This window comes from Bison bison, unplaced genomic scaffold (assembly GCF_000754665.1).
Source record: "Bison bison bison isolate TAMUID 2011002044 unplaced genomic scaffold, Bison_UMD1.0 scf7180017864376, whole genome shotgun sequence".
NCBI classification, from domain to species: Eukaryota; Metazoa; Chordata; class Mammalia; order Artiodactyla; family Bovidae; genus Bison; species Bison bison.
Genome location: NW_011494948.1, coordinates 4,599,895 through 4,625,654, shown reverse-complemented (window position 1 = coordinate 4,625,654; position 25,760 = coordinate 4,599,895). Strand labels below are relative to the sequence as shown.

Below are 25,760 nucleotides of genomic sequence, written 5' to 3'. Positions count from 1 at the left end.
GACAGAGGAGCCCGGTGGGCTACAGTCCATAGGGTTGCAAAGAGCTGAAAAAAACCGAAGCAACTTAACATGCACACACACAAGCACACATTAATAATTCATTTAATATATTTGGCTCTTTTCTTTAAATGAAAGTTAAGAAGATCCATTTTTCAGCAAGTTGTTACAGATCACATGTAGCTGCTGGTCAGTTCAGAAGTTCAACTAATATTTTCTCCATTCATTCTCAACATTAGAATGAAAATTTCAGCAAAGCAAAAGGACAAAATTACATTATTTTTTAAAAAGTGGGGATGTGTTTAATGACAATCCATCATAAAATTGTAATGATAACTAAAGATGGAAAAATTTGAGGAAAAAAAGGGAGTTGGGGAGGATTCATGGAGTAGAGAAGTAAGTAACACATGTTTAGTCAAAATAAAGTGTGAAAAGAAGACGAAAAAAACACAAAGGGGAATTAATTATAATTTATAATAGTTAAATCTTTCTATGAGTCTGGAAATATTCTGGGAATTTTCATCTACCTTCCATCTTTTAATATTCTAAATTACCAGTGATATAGTATTATCTCTTTTAAAAGTGAGAAAATTAGAGATTGAGATAACAAAAAGTAACTTGTCATGGTCATTCCATTAGCAAACTTCATAAATTAAATCAGCAATCCCATTATACTCCATAGCCACAAAAGATAGGCTGTGCGCATATTTTGTTTGGCACAGATTTCTAATTTCAAATTAGTGACCAACATTTTAATTTAAACATTTCTTTTAAGAATCAGATATCTGTCAACATTGGACAGACCTGCAGAATCTGGGTAGCATTAAGGAAAATGTTCTTCCTGTCAGTCAGAGCCCTCTTGCTAAAACATGCAAGAAAAAGAGGAAGGGTGAGATAATTCACATATCACACAAACACAAACATGATATATTGAGACATTAGAAATGAAATAAAGGAAAAACTGAAGTATTAGACCTCAAGAAGGTAAAAATGATTTAAGAGAGTCCTGAATCTACTGGATTACTATTCAAAGTGAAAAATAACGTGTTTAGATTTTATTTTCTGATTACTTTTTTTAATTGGAATGTTATCCAACAGTTAAACATGAAAGTGAAACCTGCTCAGTCGTGTCCGACTCTTTGAGACCCCATGGATTATATGTCCATGGAATTCTCCAGGCCAGAATACTGGAGTGGGTAGCCTATACCTTCGCCAGTGGATCTTCCTGACCCAGGAATCGAACTGGGGTCTCCCACAATGCAGGCAGGTTCTCTATCAACTGAGCTATCAGGGAAACCCTCTCAAGTAAACTTATATGTGTGTGTGTGTGTGTGTGTGTGTGTGTGTGTGTGTGCATAATTTTTTTTTTTTTTAAGATTCTGGAGTAATTAGCACATAATTGTCTAAGGGAGGCAGTGCATACATAATAATCTGAAGACTGAAAATCTCCTTGTCCACAACAGCAAGTTCATTGTAAAGCATCTTTTTTGTTAAGGGTTTCTGAAAATCATGCATACAGAAAACATACATGGTGATCTCTAAAGTTAACTATCATTTTTAATGATATTTGGGAAATTATTATTTTATGTCTCTACAATACATAGAAAGACTCAGATCAAGGATTAAGGTTCTGATTTCAAAGAGGGAGTTCTTTGAAGAAATGGAATTAAAATGTTTGTACTATGCTCTTTATTTATAAAATGATATTTACATCACCAATTTATATTCAATGTACCTCATTCAGAAATCACATAATCTATTATTTAATGCTCTGAGTCTTTTGATTCTACGTATTAAATAGGTCTTCTGTTGTTAAAACACAGCATGGGTTGATGTGGTGTCTTTGTAATTATCTGTCTAGTTTGATTATTGGAGATTGAAAACACATAATTCAGATTTCCAAAATAAGTGTATTTGATGCTTTGGTATCATTTGTTTTGTTTTGACAAAATAATGGTTATGTATAAATTCAGGAATTAAGCCTCCTGCATTCAAATCCTATTTCTGTCTTTTACTAATTGTGTGACCAGAGGCAAATTGCTTTCATATTCTTGACCTCTGTTTAGTAATATTATAAATAAGGATAATCATAATACCATTCTCCCAGAGTTTGAAAAAATTAAATGAGAAAAAAGCATGTAGAATACTTAGCAAAATATCTGATATATATTAAATATTCAATAAATACTGGATATTATTATAATTTTTACATTAATTAAACTACCCTCACAATTGGTAGATTTCTACCTTACCTCAGAGGCTCTCCCTAATAAAAGAAGGGAGAACTTCAGGGAATAATCTAATTTAATTAAACCTGAAAAGTAAAATTACTCATAGCATGGATTCTTTCAATTCTAGGTCACCTAAACACATTAGGGCTAGAACTATAGTGAACAGATTCACTGTATTTTTCTCTGTAATAAATTAGTGAGTTGACTTTTCACAATTTTTCAAGGATTGAAATAAATCCCACTACCACTAACAATTTAGTTCAAGAATCGATTTGCTCTTGAAAACTTCCGGCACAGTATTAGAACTTTATTTTTGATAAGGGGTACTAAGCTGAAAACCTACTTTAAGAAGATTGAATGTAACTTTCATAAAACATTATTCAATAAAAAATCCTGATCCTAATTTTCAATTTCTATGTGTATAAACAGCCAAAAAAACCAAGGGCTAGTAGTGTTCCATATTCCACTAGCAAGAGCATTTTCAGACTACTCTACACAGGCTACATACTCCCAAGCACTTTCTACCATATTCTTTCTTTAACATATTATTTCAATTATTACAAAGTCTGGAAATGTAGGTTTATTATTTTGATATTTATCTATTTAAATATATCTATATTTCTATAGCATCAGATTCATGAAAACAACAACCCTTTTGCCTTCTTCACCAATATATCTTCACAACATAAAACGTTTTCTGAGGCAAATGATGGGAATCTTGAAAATAATTGTTTATTGATAGCCTAAACCATCCATCAGTTTCTACTTCTCTATAATGTAAGTAGTAGGAATAAAGGTCTCTTTAATTGTGCTACTTAGAGTGGAATAAGTCCTTTATGAGTAATAGAGCTAATTTTAAAGATTATATTCTCATACTGAATTCAATAACAAATAAAGATAAATTCCAAGAGGAAGATGCAATCAGTTTGTGCAGAAGGGATTTAGAGATGAGAGTAAACTGTGTGGACTTTGATTGTCTGTAAAATTGTGTGACTGAAACAGAATGTTGGCTTTCGTACTTATCTTTTGAAAGCTAGCGGAAGGATGTGGACAGGCGAACCTGAGCTGCTGAAACCCATTTTAGGCAGGAGGAATGAACAAAGATAAAGAGGTGACCTAGAACTTTGTGTTTGGAGGTCGAATTAAAGTATTTTTCAAAGAGGAACAGAATTTGTATTAGGCAATGACTGGACAAATTGCAGTAAGTAGGCATAACAAATAATCTCAATCTTGAAAGCAAAGCCAAAGAGTCCAGAATTGATGTAATCATCACAGATCTCCCTCTCCATAAGGTTAATGCCACTCCATGTAAATTTCTACCTTAATTCCGTGTTCTGCATGTCTGCAACTATGCGACACTCTTAACAGTAAGGACTATACATTTATTCATCATTGTACCCCAACACCTGGAACAGTGGTTAACATATGCATGCCAAATTGCTTCAGTTGTATCTGACTCTTTGTGACCCTATGGACTATAACCCGCCAGACTCCTCTGTCTATGGGATTCTCCAGGCAAAAATACTGGAGTAGATTGCCATGCCCTTCTCCAGGGGATCTTCCCAACCCAGAGGCAAGGCCACATCTCCTGTATTGGCAGACAGGTTCTTTACAACTAGCGGCACCTGGAAAGCCCTAAAATGCAACTAGTATTTGAAAATTAATAAGCAGTGAGAAAACTGTGAATGCTTTTGAATATTAAAATAAGGTAATAGTTGTATTTTAGGAACATGAAATTCAAAGAAGAAATGGAGGAAACTAGTGCCAGAGGTTTGGGATTGCTGGATTATAGATCTGGATATCAGTGATAGCAAGGAGGAATAGGGTTAAAGTTAATATGGAGGGTCAAGAACAGTCCTCATTCCCCTGGACTACACAAAAGTATTCATTTACAGTTTTCCCTAGGACTAATGTTAACTCCGTCATAATGTAGGAAAAAAATCTAGATTATTTGAACATCCTGCCTAATATCACATTGAGGAAATTCTTTTAATTAGGAAATAAGGAGTGGCTTGTATCCTGAAGGCCTTGCAAGGATATATACAATGTAGATGATGAGAAGATAAACTCTAAAATGATTCAAGGGCTTGCCACTGTAGTAAAATTTTTGAGTCCAATTTTAAAGACATGACAGGACATCCCTTCCAAAGTAAAAGATAAATTGCTGCATCTTGCATACCCATCAACAAAGAAGGAAAGTGAACTCCTGCTAGGTCTCCTAAGGTTCTGGTGAAAGCAAGTGTCAAATCTATGAACAGTGCTCTGGCCACATACTGGGAGATAAGGAGGCTACGTTTCTGTTTTTTGGGTTTTTTTTAAATTTATTTTATTTTTTCTTCTAGTTTTATTGATATATAACTGACAAATAGAAATGATAAGTATTTAAGGTGTAGAATGTGATGAAGGCTGCCACGTTTGAGTGGGGCATAGCTCTGTATCTGTTCCAGTCTGCAATGTGATCAGCTGCACTGAGACCCAGTTGACTCAATAGATTATGTGAAATTGAAGTTTGGATGTTGTAAAAAATGCAGTATGGCATGTATGGCAAGCCCCAGTGGATCATGAGGTTCTTGGAGCAAGAGTATGCCATCTATGTGAACAAATTGGAAGTCATTTTTTAAAAGTAGCTCCTGGAATGCTATTGAGCAAAGGTAGAGTGAAGCCTTGATTATCTATAACTGTCTTTATGAACTTGGTACTGTCAAATGCACTAAATCATAAGGTTCAGTGGAATTAGAAAACATAATCTTAAAATAGAAGAAGTGAATTGAAGACCAGTCAGGAGCAGAGACAGAGGACACCAGGAACATGCATGAGAAAGTAGCCCAGGCCCCTTATCCTCTCACTCAGTTCCTCTCCCTTTTCCAGCTCATACCTATGACCTTTGGGGGAACCATGTCCAAATATCTCCAAAAGCAGTCAAATCCCCAAACTTGTTTTACGTATTAGCCAGCTTATTATGTGGAAACCAGCTCAAAGAGTCACCAGCTGGTGACTTTTTTTAGAGACTCACTCATGATCATGCTTAAAAAATAACCATAATCCTTGAGCACTTTGGTGCTTAATTTGCATGGAAGGAGAATTAACTTGTGGTCATAATATATATATAGACTAAAGGACAGTGACAAATTACTGGGTCAGTTGGTCAAAGATCTGGGAGGAAAAGGACTGGAAGATTGGCCACAGGATGCTGAGATAATGGCATGTGGATGGATATGTGAGAGTGGTCACAAGCGATTGCCTACCAGAAAAGACTCACTGGAGTAAAGACTCCAAATTTCCAAATGGAAGCAGTGTTCAACCAGTGGACGTTAACTGATTCAAAACTATCAGCAGCTACCATAGTATTATCATGACAGGTATATGAAAAACAGGAAAAATATGGCAAGGATACACGCTATGCATGAGCCCAAAAGATTAGCCTTCTTACCTAAGCTCATCCAAATACTGTTAACCACTACCTCCAAATCTCCAAAATTCCAACAGCAAAGACCAATATGGCAATATTCCTGGAGTAGACTAAATGGCCACTTGATTCCAAGTTGACTATATTGAGTCTTTCTATCAGCTAAGGTCATGTGGTTTGTTTTCACAGGAATAGATATCTAGTGTAAGTAGAGGGTTGCCTTTTCTTGCTAACGGGACTCAGCCAGCATCACTATCCAGGTGCTCACAGAATGCCTGGTCCATAGGTACTTAATCCCCAGACAGCTTCTGACCACAGAATTCACTGGGTGTAATACATAATGCATCATCCAGCTGCTGCTGCCCTGATAGTGTTAGAACGGCCTGCTGAAGGAAAAATCTAAAGCACCAGCTTTGAATCAGAATCCTGCAAGCATAAAGAGGTATGCTTTATGTTTTGAATCAGGGACATTTATATGGGTAGAAGCCAGTTATGCTGCTAAATTAAACATCCTATAATGGATAGGACTAATTCTATAACAAAGAATTATTCAATCCCAAATATCAACAATGCCAAGATTGAGAAAACCTGTACTAAAGGTGCAAAGGTGATTCAAGGTCCCAGGACATAAGAACTTTGTTGCATAGGCTAACAAGTATTGGTAAAATCAGGTCAGGATAAAAATTTCAGGTTCATGTTATTCTATTTCATGTTCCTTCCCTTGTGGTTGAACCACTTTGGCACTATTCATTTCAACTTAAACTTAAAATACAGTAATTTGTGAGAAGCCTCCAATATTCCATGAGGTAACACCAGAGTTTCTTCTACCATTTCAGAATGAATAAAATCTGTCATGGTAACTCACTAGTGCAAGTTCAAAAGGAAAAAAAAAACAACGAGGTTTTTTAAATGGGAAACTTACAAAAATGTGAGAAGTTTCCCATACTGAATAAACTTGAAAATCATTGCCTGACATTCATTTTTCACAACTCCAAACAATGTAACTCTCCTCTGACCTTTAAGATAAGTTAAATATAGAATTATGAAGGCAAGAATAGATAGATTAAAGAAAAATTTTCTTATAAGACATATGTTCTCTTCTGAATGTTCTTGTGTTGTCAGTACCATTTTGCACCTGTGTTTGCTGGGGAAGAACACCTAGTAGGAAAATATAGGAACAAATAATCAAAAAATATCTTTACAAATGTCAAAAGCCTACTGTTAAATTTATATTATTTGCCTTGGTAATATTTTCCTATTTTCCTAATTATTATTAAGTGGTTAATAAGTACATAGTAGAACATGCTGCTGCTAAGTCACTTCAGTCGTGTCCGACTCTGTGCAACCCCATAGAAAAGAAGCCCACCAGGCTCCCCCGTCCCTGGGATTCTCCAGGCAAGAACACTGGAGTGGGTTGCCATTTCCTTCTCCATAGTAGAACATAGATCTGATAAAAACTTGATAAGTGATTTTGCAGATATTTAGAATATATTGAAAATTTCCAACTATGATATCTTAGTTTATGTCATATACACTAAACCAAAATGTGCTGTATATGTAATTTAGAGTACAGTCTCTCCTAATCCTTAGCTGAAGTATATGAAACAATGCAGTTTAAACTACAACACTATAAGGGTTGTGTCTAAATGTACAGCCAGTACAGTTATTTTGCCTGAATTTTCTAGTAACTATAGCTGAGCAGTAAATTCATTCCTCCTGCCAAGAGTTTTATCATTTTTTGACTGAATTGAAAGAAGTTAGCGGTCACTTCAAGGAAGAGGTCTTAAATCTAGCTTACAGCAGAAGAGGAAATGAAATTTGTATTTTAAAAGATTTATTGCAAAATAAACAATGAGGCACGCAAAACAGGAGGGTTACTGCAGGGACAACAGCATATTGATAATGATACCCAATGAGATTAAGTTATAAAAGCCTTTTTTTTCTAATGTCTAATTTAATGAAGAAAGTGCTAAAAATAAGTATAAGTAATTAGGAGTCTTATTGACCTTGCTATTAAATAGTTTGTTTTTAAATGTAAAAGCAAAACTAAAAAATAAAAGATTAGTATGCCCTCATGCTGCGCACTGAAGATGAAAGAATAATTGCATAGTTATAGTGTATAAATCTCAGTGAATATTACTTCTTAAATGCCAAAGAGGACCTGATAGGCATTAACAAAATTCATTAGAGTTGCATATTTTCCTAAGAGAAAAAAAAAATAGCATTCTTTGAAAATGACCATTTTTTAATTTATTTTTTAATCTTGTCAGTTCTCGGAATTACAGAAACATTGCTTTTGAGTGAAGATTAGGAAGTTTAAAGTTTCTTTCTTAGCCAAAAAAAAAATAAGTTACATAGACCAAAATAAAAACCAAGATATAAAAATACAATAGTTTAAAAGCTAAAGATGCATTCCAAATTAAAAATTTATTAGGGGCTGAGTGGAAGAATTAGTGCTAAAGTTCAAAATAATTATTTCCCACTGTGTATTAGGTTGTTGTTGAGTTGCTAAGTCAAGTCTGACTCTTTTGTGACCCCATGGACTGTAGCCCATCAGTCTCGTCTGTCCATGGGATTTCCCAGGCAAGAATATTGAAGTGGGTTGCCATTTCCTTCTCCAGGTGATATTCCTGACCCAAGAATCGAGCCCACATCTCCTGCATTGCAGGGGGATTCTTAGGGAGATTTTTTATTACTGAGCCACCTGGGAAGCCCATGTAGTAGGTAGAGTATTGAATTTTAAATCAGAAAACTAAATTCAGTTTCCACCTATGCAATTTACTGTAATGCCAGTTTTTTGTCATGTAGAAAACAACCTCAGAATCTCTTTGTCCTGCAATAACATTTAAAAAAAACTAATAATAATAACTCATAGATCTTTGAGTTTTTAAGATTTAACCCACCTTAGCAAGATTACAAAAATTCACTCCAGCTGGGCTCCAGACTGTCCATGGGTTCATATCCTCCTACATGTCTCCTGCTGAGACAAGCAGAACCCTAGCAGCACTATCTTCAAGGCCTAAAGGAAACCCAAGAGGTAAGTGGAAACCTGGATAAGTCTTAACTACTCAGTTGGAAAATAGCATACTGTGGCCTACACATGCATCCCACTGGCTAATGTAGTTAATATGGTAAGTCCAGTGTCAATGGCATAGGCAAATATACTCTGACCTCAAAGACACCCTGCACTAAAAATTAATAGGCCAGAGGTTGTCCATGTGTCATCCTGCTGTACAAGGAAGTAAAGAATTGGGAGAAATAATTCAATTGACCACATTTCTATGTGATCTCTGTTTACTCTGCAAAACAATGCATTATCTGCCCTAGGCCTTGTTTCTTCATAGAATTGATGACTCATCATAAACAAACACTCACTTTACACATATACTTATTGTTAAATGCCAAGAACTTTGCTAAGTGCTCAACACATAGAGAAGGCAATGGCACCCCACTCCAGTACTCTTGCCTGGAAAATCTCATGGACAGAGGGGCCTGGTGGGCTGCAGTCCATGGGGTCGCTGAGGGTCGGACACGACTAAGCAACTTCACTTTCACTTTCATGCATAGGAGAAGGAAATGGCAACCCACTCCAGTGTTCTTGCCTGGAGAATCCCAGGGATGGGGGAGCCTGGTGGGCTGCCGTCTCTGGGGTCGCACAGAGTCGGACACGACTGAAGCGACTTAGCAGCAGCAGCAACACATAGAAGCATATGGAACACTGCCAGATCTGTTAGCTGAATGAGACATTTTATTAGGCAGGGCAGACTATGCTAAGCTCAGGTAATAAATAGGCCACCTAATGTGAGTAGATTCATGGAATAAAGTTTTGTTTCTAGGATATGCAGAGTATATTTTAGCTTGGAGTTTTTCTTAGTGACTTTCTCTCAGCCAGTTGAACCAGGCTACCAGCCTCTTATGCCACTATCTCTTAGGTGGCCTTCCTGGTTGTCACAAAAGCAAAAGATAAAGTGAAAGAGTGTGCAAAGGAGTATCACATCCATGCCTGGGAATGGCTCACATCACGTTTTCCCACACTAAAGAAGCTGTCACCTGGCCGTTATCTAGTCGGAAGGTCCAAACTAACTGAAAGGATTTGGAAAACATAGTATCCAGAAAGAAATGTTAGGAGTTATTGATCACCTAGGCATTCTGTAATGTAATTCTCTTTTTTATTCACCAAATGTGTCACTTTTCTTTCTATACTTAGAATACACTTTTCCCCTAAAAAGGACAAGGCAGAGGGCCACTTAGTTATTATATCTAGCTCAAAGTCCATGAATTTTGAATCATACACAACCATATCCATAGAGTCTTGATGACTTACATTATCTCCTACAAATCTCAATGATCATGTGCCTTGACCACAAAGCTAACTGATTGCAGACCAAGCAGTCACACACAGTGTCTAGAGTAGAGACTGGATAAACACAGTAAATACTCTCATTTGGAAAAGCAAATAAGAGGAGACCTTGTATTCATTAGTTTCTGGCAATTCTGAAACACTACTGAGCTGATAGCGTGTAATCTCTCAACCCTAGAAGTTCCAGGTACTTGTTAATTTTTTGTTGTTTCTGAAGCTACTCTATTAGGGAAACTGTGTTATCCATGGTTTTTCCTGGTCCCTGGCTCCACACTCTGGAGGTTCTTCCTAGTTCATTATTTATAGAAAATAGTTTTGGGAGAAATTACTCTTGCAGACCTGAGGAGCTGTTGAAACATGTCTATTGTTCATGGAGGTTGAAGTCTTAGGAGTTGTTTTAAATCTTAAAAAGTCATAACTTTTTTATGGTCCTAATTTTATTGAAAACTTAGTAGGCTTCAAAGACCTTGCTTTGCTTCTAGTCTGTTCCATGCTTAAAGTTCTTTAATATACATCATTCTCAAAACCACTTATTTTTTCTACTTTCTCACTCTCACATCTGTCTCATTCAATTTAATGGTGGCTATCTGCAAGCTTTCAGACTTGAATGAGAAGGCTATAAATTAACCTGACATTTTCCTTGGGTCACTTTATTCGAATGAACATTTTTGCTTGGGTTTTGCTGAAATTTTTGTTTACTAGTTTTTAGAACTAGTTGACTTTTCTACCAATGCCAAGTTCCCAAACTCTGTGTGTGTATGCGCACTCAATTGTGTCTGGCTCTTTGCAAGCCCATGGGCTATAGCCTGCCAAGCTCCTCTGTCCATGGAATTCTCCAGGCAAGAATACTGGAGTGGGCTGCCCTTTCCTTCTCCAGGGTATCTTCGCAGCCCAGGGATTGAACCCAGGTCTCCCATGTTGCAGGCAGATTCTTTACCCTCTGAGCCACCTGGGAAGAAAGATCATTCTTTCATGTAAATTGTTATTTAAATCAATAATAAACAACAAACCATGCTGAACTAGTGATTTTCAACACTTCTCTCTAGACCTGCTAGCTTTACAAGCCTATGGTCTGATTTCAGTGTTATCTCTGGTAAACAAGTATTTTGCCATTGCATGATACAATTCACCAGCCTTCTAGCTTTCAATTTCAATTTTTTCTTTGTCCACTCTCTGATTTCTAAGTAAACAAATGTCCTTTTTTTGTTGTTTTTGTAATTTCATAGCAACAATTCACATAGCCAGTATCCTCATTATTTAGTGAAGGCAAAGCTATGATGTATTAACAAATAAATCAAAGATCTATAATTCAACAAACTTTTTTCTTATTCATTCAAATTCCAGTAGGTTTCAGAGATTCTCCTGGAGGCTTTATTCTAAAAATTAAATTTTTAAAATAGGCTATTTCCACATTGTCACTACCTTTAATATAACTTTCCTGATCACTACTGAAATATAAGAGATTGTGGAGGCTCACAAAGCAAGTTCTTAGGTTTAAACACAGGACACTCTTCTAAGAATAAGACACCCTTCTACCACATTGCATTAGACAGAACCCAGTTGTATGGCCCTACATAAAAAAATATAACTGCAGGTGAAGATGGAAATTATAGTTATTTTACAGATGCAGAAAGATGAAGTGAGTTTTCTTGAGCATCTGGCCAGTTTTGTCCCTCTCCCACATGCATCTCTGCAAAAACCCTAATACTACATGATATGAGGCTAACATGAGGATCAAAAAATGATCAATATATAGTGTAAAATAATGTACACATTCAAACAATTTTATTAGGTTTTTATGACTTTTGACATTAATTGATCATTTGAGAAATATTAACAAATACCCAATAAATCTAGCTTGTATGCAAATTAGGTAGATACTTATATAGCTTATACAATTTCTATTCTATTTGAATTTTGAAATATCTTAATGAGGCTAGAAATAGTCATACTTAATATAAAGTATATGATTCATGGGGCTTCCCATGTGGCTCAGTGGTAAAGAATAAGCCTGCCAACGCTAGAGATGCAAGAGATGTGGGTTCAGTCCCTGGGTTGGGAACATCCCCTGAAGAAAATGGCAACACACTCTAGTATTCTTGCCTGGGAAATCCCAGGGACTGCAAGGAGCCTGACAGGCTACATTTCATGGGCTTGCAAGGAGTTGGGCACAACTTAGCGACTGAGCAGACACACATATGATTCATGGGTCATCCTAATGGGGGTTCTTAGTCTCCAAAGGAAAATTATAAGAACAATTGATCAAATTTTCCACTAATCTAAATTTGTAAAGTAAAAGTGAAAGTCACTCAGTGGTGTCCAACTCTTTGTGACCCCATGGACTATACAGTCCATGGAATTCTCCAGGCTAGAATACTGGCGTGGGTAGCCTTTCCCTTCTCCAAGGGATCTTCCTAACCCAGGAATTGAACAGGGGTCTCCTGCATTGCAAGCGGATTCTTTACCAACTGAGCTGTAAGGAAAGCATCGAAATTTAAGTGACCATAATTGCCTATGGCTATTAGATGGCAACTCACTCAGTATTCTTGCCTGGAGAATCCCATGGACAGAGGAGCGTGGCAGGCTACAGTACATGACATCACAAGAGTCAGACACGACAGCGACTAAACCACCACCACCATTATTTCTAAGGTATTAGAAGAAATTAAAATCAAGAAGAAAAGTAAAATGCTTTGGCATCAGTTTGTTGTAACTATATTGTTTTGATTGGATATTCACTATGCACCATTTATTATAAACAGTAATACCCAGAGACTGAACCCAGGTCTTCTGCATTAGAGGCAGATTCTTTACTATCTGAGCCACTAGAGAAGCCCTTCTTTCATCAGTTATGCACTATTTATTATAAACAATAATATGCAAGTAATAATTAATATGCAGTAGTATTGAAATGATAATTTATCTACTCACAGTTTACATGTAAACAAAACACTGTGACTAAGAGTGACAAGTGAAAATTAACTAGTTTCATAGTATTCATGGGAGTGACCAGAAATCAAACATTCTTCAGGCACTACATTCAAAAGTGTAAATTTGTTTCTTACTTTATTTTTCCACTTATTTAAAAACATTGAATGGGTTCTCATAAATGCTAAGCACTCTTCCAGGCACAAGTTTATATTAGGACTTTTCCCACAGAATATCAAAGAAAAAAATGAGAGAAGAGGGGCAGGATAAATTTCCTGGCTCATGGATTCTTTTATAATTTTTGTATTTATTTTAAACAGAAGATATCATTAGTAGAGTATAAGGTAAAATCACTGGATCAAGAATCAGAATACTGTTTCACATCTTGACCCTATTATTTACTGGCCCTACAACCTTGGGCAAGTCACATAATCTCTCATGTTACTGGTCATTGAATGCTTTTGGATAATAATAGAGAAAATAATAACCACTCTTTCTATAACACCAAGTGGTTCTAAAGATCAAATGAAACAATGTATGCAAAAGTAGTTTGACACTAAATTGCTATACAGATTTAAAATATTTTCTATTGTTTCTAAATCATTTTAATAGATTAATAGATTATGTTTTAGGTTAGGCATTTTCCTCTTCCTATTATTTTTTTTTTTCACAGCATCATCTTTTAGGATTTGAAATAGCTCAACTGGAATTCCATCACCTCCATTAGCTTTGTTCATAGTGATGCTTCCTAAGACCCACTTGACTTCACATTCCAGGATGTCTGGCCCCAGGTGAGTGATCACACCATCATGATTATCTGGGTGTTGAAGATCTTTTTTGTATAGTTCTTCTGTGTATTCTTGCCACCTCTTCTTAATATCTTCTGCTTCTGTTAGGTCCATACCATTTCTGTCCTTTATTGAGCCCATCTTTGCATGAAATGTTTTTTGTATCTCTCATTTTTTTGAAGAGATCTCTAGTCTCTCTCATTCTATTGTTTCTATTTCTTTGTATTGGTCACTGAGGAAAACTTTCTTATCTCTCCTTGCTATTCTTTGGAACTCTGCATTCAAATGAGTATATCTTTCCTTTCCTCCTTTGCCTTTAGCCTCTCTTCTTTTCTCAGCTATGTGTAAAGCCTCCTCAGATCACCATTTTTCCTTTTTGCGTTTCTCTTTCATAGGAATAGTCTTTATCACTGCCTCCAGTACAATGTCATGAACCTCTGTCCGTAATTCTTCAAGGACTCTCTCTATCAGATCTAATCCCTTGAATCTATTTGTCACTTCCACTGTATAATCATAAGGGATTTGATTTAGGTCATACCTGAATGGTCTAATGGTTTTCCCTACTTTCTTCAATTTAAGTCTGAATTTTGCAACGAGGAGTTTTTATCTGTGCCACAGTCATCTCCTGGTCTTGTTTTTGCTGACTGTGTAGAGCTTCTCCATCTTTGGCTACAAAGAATATAATCAATCTGATTTTGGTATTGACCATCTGGTGATGTCCATGTGTAGAGTCTTCTCTTGTGTTGGATGAAAAAGAAAGCTGAACACCGAAGAATTGATGTGTTTGAACTGTGGTGTTGGAGAAGACTCTTACGAGTCCCTTGGACTGCAAAGAGATCCCACCTGTCCATCCTGAAGGAAATCAGTCCTGAATATTCATTGAAAGGACTGATGCTGAAGCTGAAACTCCAATACTTCGGCTGCCTGATGTGAAGCACTGACTCATTTGGAAATACCCTGATGCTGGGAATGATTGAAGGTTGGAAGAGAAGGTGACAACAGAGGATGAGACGGTTGGATGGCATCACTGACTCAATGGGCATGAATTTTGAGTAAGCTCTGGGAGTTGATAATGGACAGGGAAGCCTGGTGTGCTGCAGTCCATGGGATTACAAAGAATCAGACACGACTGAGCTACTGAACTGATTATTATCTTTTTTTAAAAAAATACTTGCTCTATAGGACATAAGATAGCCATTATTCCTAACCTTTTTCTCTTTGCATTCTTCCTATTTCTCCCGGCACATTATTCTAATAAAGCTATCTTTTCCAACATGTAAAATGCATTCATAATCTTGAATAAAGGAAGACAGGTGGTATAATAAAAATGTATTAAAAATGTATATCTAAAGATCAGGATGAAGGATAAGTGATTTGTAGTACAACCTGCCATCAAAAGTACTGAACGCTGGGGAATGTATAAGACATGTGTAAGAATCAATATTAAAACCATACTTAGCACAGTCTAAGAGGGCAATAGTGACATTCAACATAGCATTTTACATTTTGCTAATGGATTAGAAAGGCGACTGTCATTTTGAACTCCTTAGCAACAAAATCCACTTTATTCTGTAAGTTGTAAATAAAAGAATGTCGTAGTATTAACATACTTCTCAAGTTAGACTGAAATTCATGGAATGTGACTGACAGAGTGTTTATCCCTGTATTTCTTATATCTTTGTTTATTTGTTTTTATAAAAGAAATCTGAGTTTAATTTAATTTTCATTATAAAATCAATAATGATGATAATCATAGAGTCTCTTTGAGTTTTATAATTGACCAAGAAGTAATAGACAGTTGTTGAATGCGATTTAAGTTGGCATGATTGATTTCAAAGCCATCCAGCATTTGAACTTTTGCAAGTTAACATAAACAAGAGTGAGGTATGGAAGTGATAAAAATAAGAAAAGTACCTGGTAAAAATTAGTATTTCTTTATTGACCCTAAAATCACATAATCTCTTCTTAAGGTTTAAAAAAAATTGTTTTTGTCATTTATATCTGTTTAGTGGAAAGCAAGTCTTAAAGAATATATCTGAAAGTGATCATCCTGGCTATATCTTATAGAATTGTTATTGGTAGTTATTTCTAAAAATAGAAATATTTTGCTTATCCTTTGAAATATATGTTTCTGTTATTACAAGTATTATAGGTAACAAAACATACTAAGTATATATCATTCTGTTTTATTCTATATCTATTGATTTTCATCTGTCTGGCAAAGACTTTCGATTACTAGTATTCTATTGATAAAATGAAAATTACTGTTAGTGCACTTAATAGATATTTATACATTTATATTGCATCTTAGAAAATCATGATACTATTTTCTGCCTATCTTTAATGGTCATGTCTCTCTCCCAAACCTGTAAAATGCCATGAAAAATGATAAATTTAATAAAACTACCTTGAGTTGGAATCTGACACTCAAAGTACATTTCTTGCTCATTCTGGCCACTGTTGTCATACTTGGAAGACAGTTACTATATGAAGAGAGGCAAAAGGCCCAACAGAAAATTTGTGCAACTGCCCTTTTGTTAACAGTTAAATGACAGATATAGCAGTAGCAGCCAAATTTAAACAATCGTACTAAATCTAACCCAGTCTTCTGGATGTGGGAGAAGAGACTGCTGAAGATATGAGATGAAATGAAGAGAAAGCATAGAATGGTTTGACTAAACACACACACTCGCAGACACAGGATGAATTATATACATATTGATGATTATTTTTTTCCTTTCTTGCCTTATTCTGCCTTGTTCCTTTTGGATTCCACTGATACCAAATCCTAACTCTCCTTTTCTTTGTCTGCACAAAGAAATATAAGTAGTTACAATACTGAGCATGCTGGATGTCCTTCAGCAGGCTAAGCCTTTTGTATGAACCTGGTAATTGCCACATTTCTACCTCTCTCACTTCCTTTTCACTGGTGTTCTTATGAAACATGAAAGCAATCCATTGAGTTAGCAAGCAAATACATCAGTCCCATTTGTCCTGCACGTTGGAGCGACAGGATCATTTTCAGGACTGACTTAGCTATTCGGTTATAAAGGCAGAGAATCCCAGGTGAAAGCCTCCTATGCAGCCTGAGGTCTGTGTTGACCTCAAACCAATTATTCAACATCCCAAAGCCTTAGGTGGAAACTGAAGACATGAATAAAAATCCTGTAGGATTACTAATAAGATTAGAGATAATGTTTGTAAAGTTCTTTCAGTTAGTGCTGGGCACTCGGGGGGCAGCTGGTGAAAAATGGTTACTATTATTCAAAAGAAACACTGTAATTAGAGACCAAGTTTGATAATGATATTTAAAATATTTAAGGGCTAGGAATAGTAAAGACTTTGTTTCATGTTTGAGGGCCTCTAAAGTAAGAAACACTTTGCAGAGAAGAATTAAAGGCTGTCCTTGACGGCCTGCCTTCTGAAATACTTGCTTCCTGCTATTGATTTCACAAGCATGGCACAAGCCCGTGGAAAGAAGAGGTAACAATGGTTTAAAAATAAAATGTTATATTGCTTTTGAGATTTTTGTTTGTTTGGGTGCTAGCCTACAAAATATGTCAAGGATTGTATGAAATTTGTAATATGTTTTCAAACATCTCTAGGAGAGATGGGATAATCACAGTATATGGTATATTTGTCCATCCCTAAATCAAAAGAGTGAAGAGCTACCCAATTATCAAACTAATAAAGGTAGTGTTCACTGTGCCAGGCATTGCTCTAAGATCTTCATATAAATTGTTTTATTTCATTTGGTGATTCCCTAAATTTTATTCTTCTCATATTTTTAACATTGGGTGATGAGGTTTGTAGAGATAATTATGGAAGGATATAATACAATTCATTCTACCTCTTTCTGTATTTTTCACCTTTGTCAATGGTCCCTCCAATATTACAACCCAGGATTCCTAAAGTTATTTTGGCGCCAACCCTCTCTTAATTCTTTTTACTTTAGAAGCCTTTAATCCTGCAGATGTCCCTTTAGATATCTTAGTATAATGACCATTCTTTCAGTTTTTGTTTTTTGCAGTATCAGATCCTTCCACCTTCAGGCCTTTCTCCACGTGGTTGTTGAAGTTATCTCCATAGAGAAGTAAGTTCTTGTCACTTCTCTGATTTAAAGCTTCTGCTCACTGCCTAGCAAGGCTTCAGTGGCTCTTCACCACCAGCATTTTGTCACACCTTGATGCTCAGTGCCAGCCACTCCCCACACTACCTCCCACTTTACCCCAAGCCTTAATTCATCCATTATACACAAACACACTCTGTACCCTTGCTGTAATTATCCCCTAAACACAATACCAGGTCTCGTCATTTGTATTTGTTTGGACTACCCTCAAAACTCCTTGTAGACTTTCCATGATTCAACCACAGTTTAAATTGGATTCCTTGTGACTCTAGGATGGATATCTTTCTGTACGAAGCTTATTGGGGCAGCTTTCAGCAGCGCTGCATGTCAGAGATGGAGGAAGCAGTATTGTTAAGAGGAGAGGTTGAAATGTGGTACAGATGAAAAGAACCCTTAGCCAATCTAACTGAGTGAGCAGATCACAGAGCAGTATTCAATAAAGGTTTTCCCTGAGGAAGAAGCATAATCTTGGGCAGAGCAGACCTCTTTGGCTGAAGATAATTCCTGGAGAAGGATAGATACAGAGCTGTAGCAGCCCAGGATCAGGGGTGATGGGGATCACAGACCCAAAGGAGTTTCTGAGTGGCCCAGTACAGCACCCACTGCACCCCCACAGGGGTTATTCCTCCAGCGCTTGTCATCTGTACTCAGTCATGGTTGAATCCTTTTTCAGGCTGTGAACTCTCTCTCGCATGGCTGCGTTTATGTCTTTAGGAGCCATCCCAGTTTGCAGTACAGTGCCTGGTGCCTTGGAAGCTTTTAAAAGGACACTGACTTGCCACAGAATGAAATGCCATACACCTGGAGTCATAATACCTGATGCTGTATGCTTCCTTGTAAAACGTGTACAGATTTTCTATCTTAGAAGTTTTAATTAGCATTGCTATTTGGTTAAATTGGCTTTGGTTAAATTGGCTTTCAAGGAGATAAAGGGAGAAATGCTGAGAAGAGGTTTAGTTTGTAAAGAGATCTGTACAATGGAAAAAGCTATTTCAGAGGCACAGTAGATTACCAACATCAATTAGAAATCAGAAACAGGAAGACCTTTAAAAAATACATATTTGAGAGAAAGGGCAATTGGAGACTCTTAATGTGAACATCAGGGAGAACTGGAGTGAGATATGGACCTCAGGGATAAATTACTGGAAAATATTTAGAATCAGCTGAGCTCAGGGCTGTAAATCAAACACCTCAGACACTATTGCAAAACCACTGCCATGATGGAAATAAATAAATTCTCAAGTAGCTACTTGACTGGTTATTTCAGTAAAATATATTGATATTTCAGTTGGTATAGGGACAGTTATGTCTCCCTAAGGAAAAAAATATATATACGTGGCCTGCCCTTCACAGACATGGCACGTTGAAGCCTCACAATAAGTGTTTGTTCGCTACCTCCTTCCCATAAAGGTAAACGTTTTAAGTCTGCCTTACCTTTTGTTTCAAAGATGAGCTAAAGTACCTAGTGTTAGACATCCAGGGGTCTTCTATTGCCCACATGGTGCCTCTCGCAAGAGGCTATATAGTCAGAGACTTGACTCAGCCTGAACTTCAGGAAATGAAAACAGATCTCTCTCTCTCCTCTTTTTCCTATCTGAGTAGATTCCTGGTACATATATTTGTGCTTTGCCCTTTCTCCTATTCACACAGGTAATGTGGTCTTTTTTAAAAAAACTTAATACAAAAAGATCTTGCCTACAGTGCACGTGTATTTTGGAGGTAGAATTAGGATACACCTCTTTTCTCACATTAAGAATAAAATGAGTTCTGATTTGAGTCAACAGTGTTTAGTATCAATATCTTGCAGAGTAGTACACTAGAAAATATGCTGGAGAATGATGAATAAAACATAGGAATATTGAGAAGGAAGACAAATCACTAGCAGTAATGGCAGAAGAATGAAGCAAGTGTATGGTTTAGGTGGAATTAAGATGCTATGACAGCAAGGAGGTGGGGATGATAGCTTTTGACCTAAGGGAAATCAGAAGATGTGGCTCTTTTCAGACCTTGTGAGTGTCCTTAATCATTAGTTAATTTGACCCCTGCATGTAAATCTGTGTTGTTGGCTCTGTATGTGTTTCCTGGTAATTGATACCCACTTTTCCAGTTAATTTTGTGTATCTTCCATCTGTGCCTTTTTGGATGCAGGGGAATGATTTTAGAATGATCACACACACACACACACACACACATGAATCTCAAGAATGCCAGTTTTATAAAGACCAAAATTTGACTGAAAGGAAATCAAGCAATGGGACACACATCACAGTATTGAATGTGGCTTAGAGTCCAGCAATTAGAAATGTGGCAGAAAATTGCTGGAAAAAAAAAGAAAAAGTCAAGTTACAAGAATAATTTTGAGGAAATTTTGTCAGAAAGCAAATTTCTAAAACTAAGATTCAGCTCAAGCATGATAGAACTAGTATGATATAGCAGCAATAGTGACAGAATCTAAGACAATGACTATTGCAGGCTGTTTCAAGTCATCTGCAATGTAACAACCATGAGGAAAGTTTAGAACCGCTGCAAAAATTCCATTAGAGTTTGGAGTTTGCATCTAGAAATTGACTACAAAATGGGATGGAGAGAAGCTTAGATGAACTGAAGATAAAACAGTCTGAAACTGAGAAGTCAAAAAGCAACTGTTCTGCAGAGTTGCAGAAAGATACACATCATCCTGAAGGAATGTGTGAAGGAAGTAAAGTGTTCATATATAGGTTTTTTCTGTAACTTCCTCATCCTTCTTACTACCCTCCAATGGCTAGGTAGCAGGAAAAGAAAGTAAAGCTTACTTTTCTTTGCTAATCTCAGTACAATCCAATCATTATTTTTTTTTTTTTACATTGCAAAATGTGTCTTCTTGGATGATGCAAATTCATCATTGTTCTCTTATATTCTCTAAGATCTCATCTGGGTGCAGAACTGTAGAAGCATAGTGTATGGCAAGATATTGTAACACTGGGAAAAGGGTCTTTTTCTGCTAATTTATATGTGCCCTGGTTGTTATGCTAATGTATTATTTATCTAAGCTGTTGTTTTGCCTGATTGAGTTGGCAATGGCTGCTGATTTCTGCCGCAGATGATTTCTTATTCTGTCTTGTTTTCTAGTGTCTTGGAACCTTCCCAGTTGAATTGACCTTTTGAATTTCTGCTGCTTCTCTCATCTTGCTCATAGTCTGATGGCAGAATCTACTTAGGTATCCCTTTACCTTCAACCACAGGAGGCCATATTGCCTTTTGATCATCTGTAGCAGCAGCAGCAGCAGCATGCTCTCTTCAGGTGGTGCAGTTGGTAAAGAATCCGCCTGCAATGCAAAAGACACAAGAGACACAGGTTCCATCCCTGGGTTGGAAAGATCACCTGGAGGAGGGCATGGGAACCCACTCCAATATTCTTGCCTGGATAATCCCATGGACAGAGGAGCCTTGCAGGCTATAGTCCAGGGGTTGCAAAGAGTCAGACAGGACTGAGCCAAGAGCACACACACATGCCAGTGACATTCAGGAACAGAGGGGTGTTTGGAAGTATAGGTTAGATCTTCTCTTTGTATCCTCCCAGCTACACCAAGCCCTCCAAAGCTAGCTCAGAGATACTCTCTTCAGGAGGCTGCTCTCCACCTCTCACATGGGTGGCTGGGAAATTCCACATATTGACTTGACCGCACACCATACTGACCCTTGCTGTTCCAACCCTTATGTGCTTTGCAATTCCAGGACTGGAAAATCAGAGTAGGTGGCTATTCTTATATAAATTTCTTCAGTATCCTTACTTGTCTACCATTCTCTCCTAAATTTTAATGAAATTGGAAGTGGTGGGATTTTCATTTATTTCTCCCACTTGTCTTCCTCAGACATCTACTAAATCAAACTCTGTCATCTAAGCACTCAAGTCCAGACAATAATACGTTCAATGGGAAATAGGAAAGACACTGTTTTCTCTCACAGCAATGCCTGATTTTTAAGCCTATAGCCTAACATTTTGTTTTGTTTTTATAAAAAATAATTTATCAACTACTACTTAATGTTTTTAATAGTAAAAAGTAGTATCACTGGATATATGTCATTTATTTCTCCTGTTGCTTTTATCACTATAGAATAATATAAAACTTCCAACCCAGTATGTTCTGTCCCTGTATTGAAGCTCATGAGTATCTTAAAAAAGAAATAGTTCTAGATAGCATGTTAGTTTAAGACTCAGTAAACAGTAACCAAACAAATGTCATACAATAGACTTTTCCTCATAAAGCTTGTAAGATAGCCAATAGCAGCAACAATGCGGTGGGTTGGGCCTCTAGCCTGGCACCCAGGCCAGGCCTCCTCAGCCACCACTAACACCATATGGTCTCTGGCACCTCAGCGTCCTGACTGTGGGTGGGATCAGTAGGGGGAGGTGACTGTGACAGACCAGCGGGAATGGCAGTATGTCATCAAAAAGCTGAAGCTCCAAAATGCCTCAGCTGAGAGCATCAAGTTGCTGGACAGAAAGCTCAGCTCTTGTCTCAGATGAAGGACCCAATGCTGTCACCTACAAAGAGCCATGGGAGGGAGGGGAACCATCTGTTGAACATCATCATGGGCTTCTGCAAAGGAGGTGCTCTGTACCGAAAACTCTAAGAGCAGAAGGGGAAGCTTCTGCCTGAGAGTTTGGTGGTGGGCTTCCCTGGTGGCTCAGTTGGTAAAGAATCTGCCTGCAATGCAGTACACCTGGGTTTGATCCCTGGGTCTGAAAGATCCCCTGGAGAAGGGAATGACAACCCACTCCAGTATTCTTGCCTGGAGAATCCCATGGACAGAGGAGCTTGGTGGGCTGTAGTCCATGGGGTCACAAAGAGTTGGACATGATTGAGTGACAAGCACTTTCACTTTCACTTTGGTGGTAGAGTGGTTTGTTCAGATTCTCATGGCCCTGCAGTATTTACATGAAAAATACTTCCTTCATCGAGCTCTGCAAGCTCAAAATGTCTTCCTAACAAGACCAAAACATCATCAAAAAGGGTGAATTAGGGATTTCCTGTGTGCTTGAGAACCACCGCAGCATGGCTGGAACACTTATTGGCACACACATGAGCCCTGAATTGTTCTCAACAAACCCTAAAACTAGACGTCTGATATTTGGGCTATGAGATGCTGTGTTTATGAAATGGCAATCCTGGAAACATGCTTTCAATGCAAAAGACATTAACTCTTTGGTTTATTGGATTATTGAAGGAACTGCCACTGATGCTGAAAGATTACAGCCCAGAGTTGATAGAATTGATAAGAACCATGCTGAGCAAAAAACCTGAAGAAAGACCTTCTGTGAGGAACATCCCTGAGACAGCCTTACATAAAGCACCAAATATGCTTGTTTTTGGAGGCCATAAAGGCAAAAAAAACCCAAAATAACATTAAAGATGGTGCTCTAAATTCAAGCCTGTAGCTACAGTGCTTTCTGGAAAGATTGAATTGTCATGAAGTAGTTCACTCTTAATCACACTCTTCTGAGAGCTCTAAGACATATGTAAAGGGTGAAGACAAATGTTTGTCCCAGGAGAAACCCATGGTCATTGGCCCCTTGAGACACCCACAAGTCTGAAAGACCATGACTACAAACCAGACACAAACAGTACTGCAGAATCACTAGCTGTGATTTTAGGGTGAATATTAACATCTTACTTGAAGAAAGGTGAAACTCAATGGATGATAGCTAGTTCAAGAGAATCAACCAAGATACTCAGATGACTCTAATGAGCTAGAAGGTAAATGTAATATTTCTCAAGTGAAGGAGAGTCTGAATAATAACACTAAATCCAGTGTTCAACCTGAAACCTGAATTCCCACATGGTCCTCCGAGTATGTCACTGGAGTAATGAATGAGCCAGTGAAGCCTCTGCAGCCCCTAAACAAAGACCAAGATTTACCAAAGGACTAGAATCAAGTTGCTGGTGAATGTGTTATAAGAAAAAAGGATAGAATCTACCCAGGTTTACAGCCATACAGCTCTGGGTCTGAACCTTCCCTGTCTTGACAGTAGCTGCAGAAGGAAAGAGAACCTATTGAGCCCAGTGGGGAAAAGAGACAGTTCCAAGAGACTCTCCTCATCTTTTGTCTTCTCTTCCCACTGTTGGAAAATTGGATGTCACATCAACACAAAAAATGCTGAAACCCAAAGTAGAGTGGTCACTGGATCTGTGAGTAGTTCCAGGAGCAGTGAGACAACATCAACAAAGGACCAACCATTATCCGCAAGAGAGGGAAGGCAACTAAAGCAGTCGCAAGACGAGATCTTGCCCTCAGGCCCTTCAGTGAGGAAAGCTCCTCAGAGAGACAATGTGTGAGTTTCCTTTCCTGAGCAACGCTGCAGTCAGAAGACAAGCATGGAGCAGGACCGGTGTGACCTTCCTCTTGTGGTTCCTCTGGCCCTGTTGGTCTCAGATGAGTGGTCATACAAAGGAAATGAGAGACTGGTACAAATGATGACTCAGACCTTAAATCTGGGCTCTAAAGAGAGCTGTGAAGATCTCCCAATACCAGATTCAGTGTCAGAATTTAAACTTCATAAAAAATTTTGAGATATGGTGATATTTCATAGGAAAGTTGCAGAAGAGGCAGAGGAACTCCATTTTAAAGAATTATTTTCAGCCATCATGCCAGGTTCTGAAAAAATCAGAAGAATAATTGAAGCCTAGAGAGCTGATGTAATTCAGGGCCTGTGGATTCAGCTTTTAGAGCATGTGTATGATATTTTTGAAGAGGATGATGAGTTGAAAAGAGAGGTACATTTGCATGAGCACATGGGTGAAAATATGTCTTACACTGTGAAAGCTCACCAGTTAATGATTTTTTAAGACAATGTGAATTTTTGAGAATTTATCTAGTCTGCCAGAACCAAACTATTTTCAAAGGTTTTTGGCTTAAACAAAAACAAACAAACCTATAACAGTGATTGGAGGCCATTCAACATTCTTATATCTTATGGGTATTTCTTTACTGAGGAAAATAAAAAGGACAAAATAGAGTAATAATGAAGCAAGCTTACAAAAGAAAATAACATTTTATTTAGAATATCAGTTCACTATCTTTTCCTGTGCTATACAGTAGGACCTTATTGTTAATCTATTCGTAGTTTGTATCTGCTAATTCCAAACTCCTAATTTATTCTCCCTTGCTCTGCACTTTACGCTTTGGTAACCATAAGTTTGTTTTTTATGTCTGCGGGTCTGTTTCTGTTTTATATATAATTTCATTTGTCCTTTTTTTAAAGATTATACATATAAGTGATGTCATATGATATTTGTCTTTGTCTGACTTACTTCGCTTAGTATAATAATCTCTAGCTTCTTCTATGTTGCTGCAAATGACATATTTCATTATTTTTTATAGCTCAGTAGTATTCCATTGTATAAATACACCACAACTTGTTATCCATTCACCTGCTGATGGATGCTTAGATTGTTTCTCTATCTTTGCTACTATAAATAGCTCTGCAGTGAACACTGGGGTGCATGTATGTTTTCAAATTATGATTTTCTCCGATTTATGTTTGTATATCTTGATTGAAACAAGATTGATAGAGAAAATTAAAATAAGGAAGTTACTTCTAGTTTTAGTATTTTATAGTGCAAATAGAACAAACATTAGAACGACTAGAAAAGCAAGGTATAATGTTAACCACTGTTTTCCAGTCATAAATCCAAATGGTTGATTGAAAAGCTTTCTTTTGCATTCTCTTCATTGAAAATTTTTTGCTCAAAACTGACCATATGGATTTCTGGTCTAAAGATTTTTCCCAAGTGTGAATATTAGAGATGTGATGTTCTTGAGCTTCTTAGGCACAGATTTATTAGTAAGAGGATCTATTCACCTTGTGCAGTGTGGCACAGAGAAGCAGAGTTTTATTACATATGATATTAGTTTTAGGTTTATAGAAAAGTTGCAAAGA

The 25,760-nt window shown here is 37.2% G+C and overlaps 1 pseudogene; it reads left to right on the top strand.

The window, feature by feature from the left end:
* The first annotated feature begins 17,167 nt into the window (after positions 1 to 17,167).
* On the top strand, positions 17,168 to 24,684 carry LOC105000974 (annotated as a pseudogene).
* Positions 24,685 to 25,760: the final 1,076 nt, after the last annotated feature.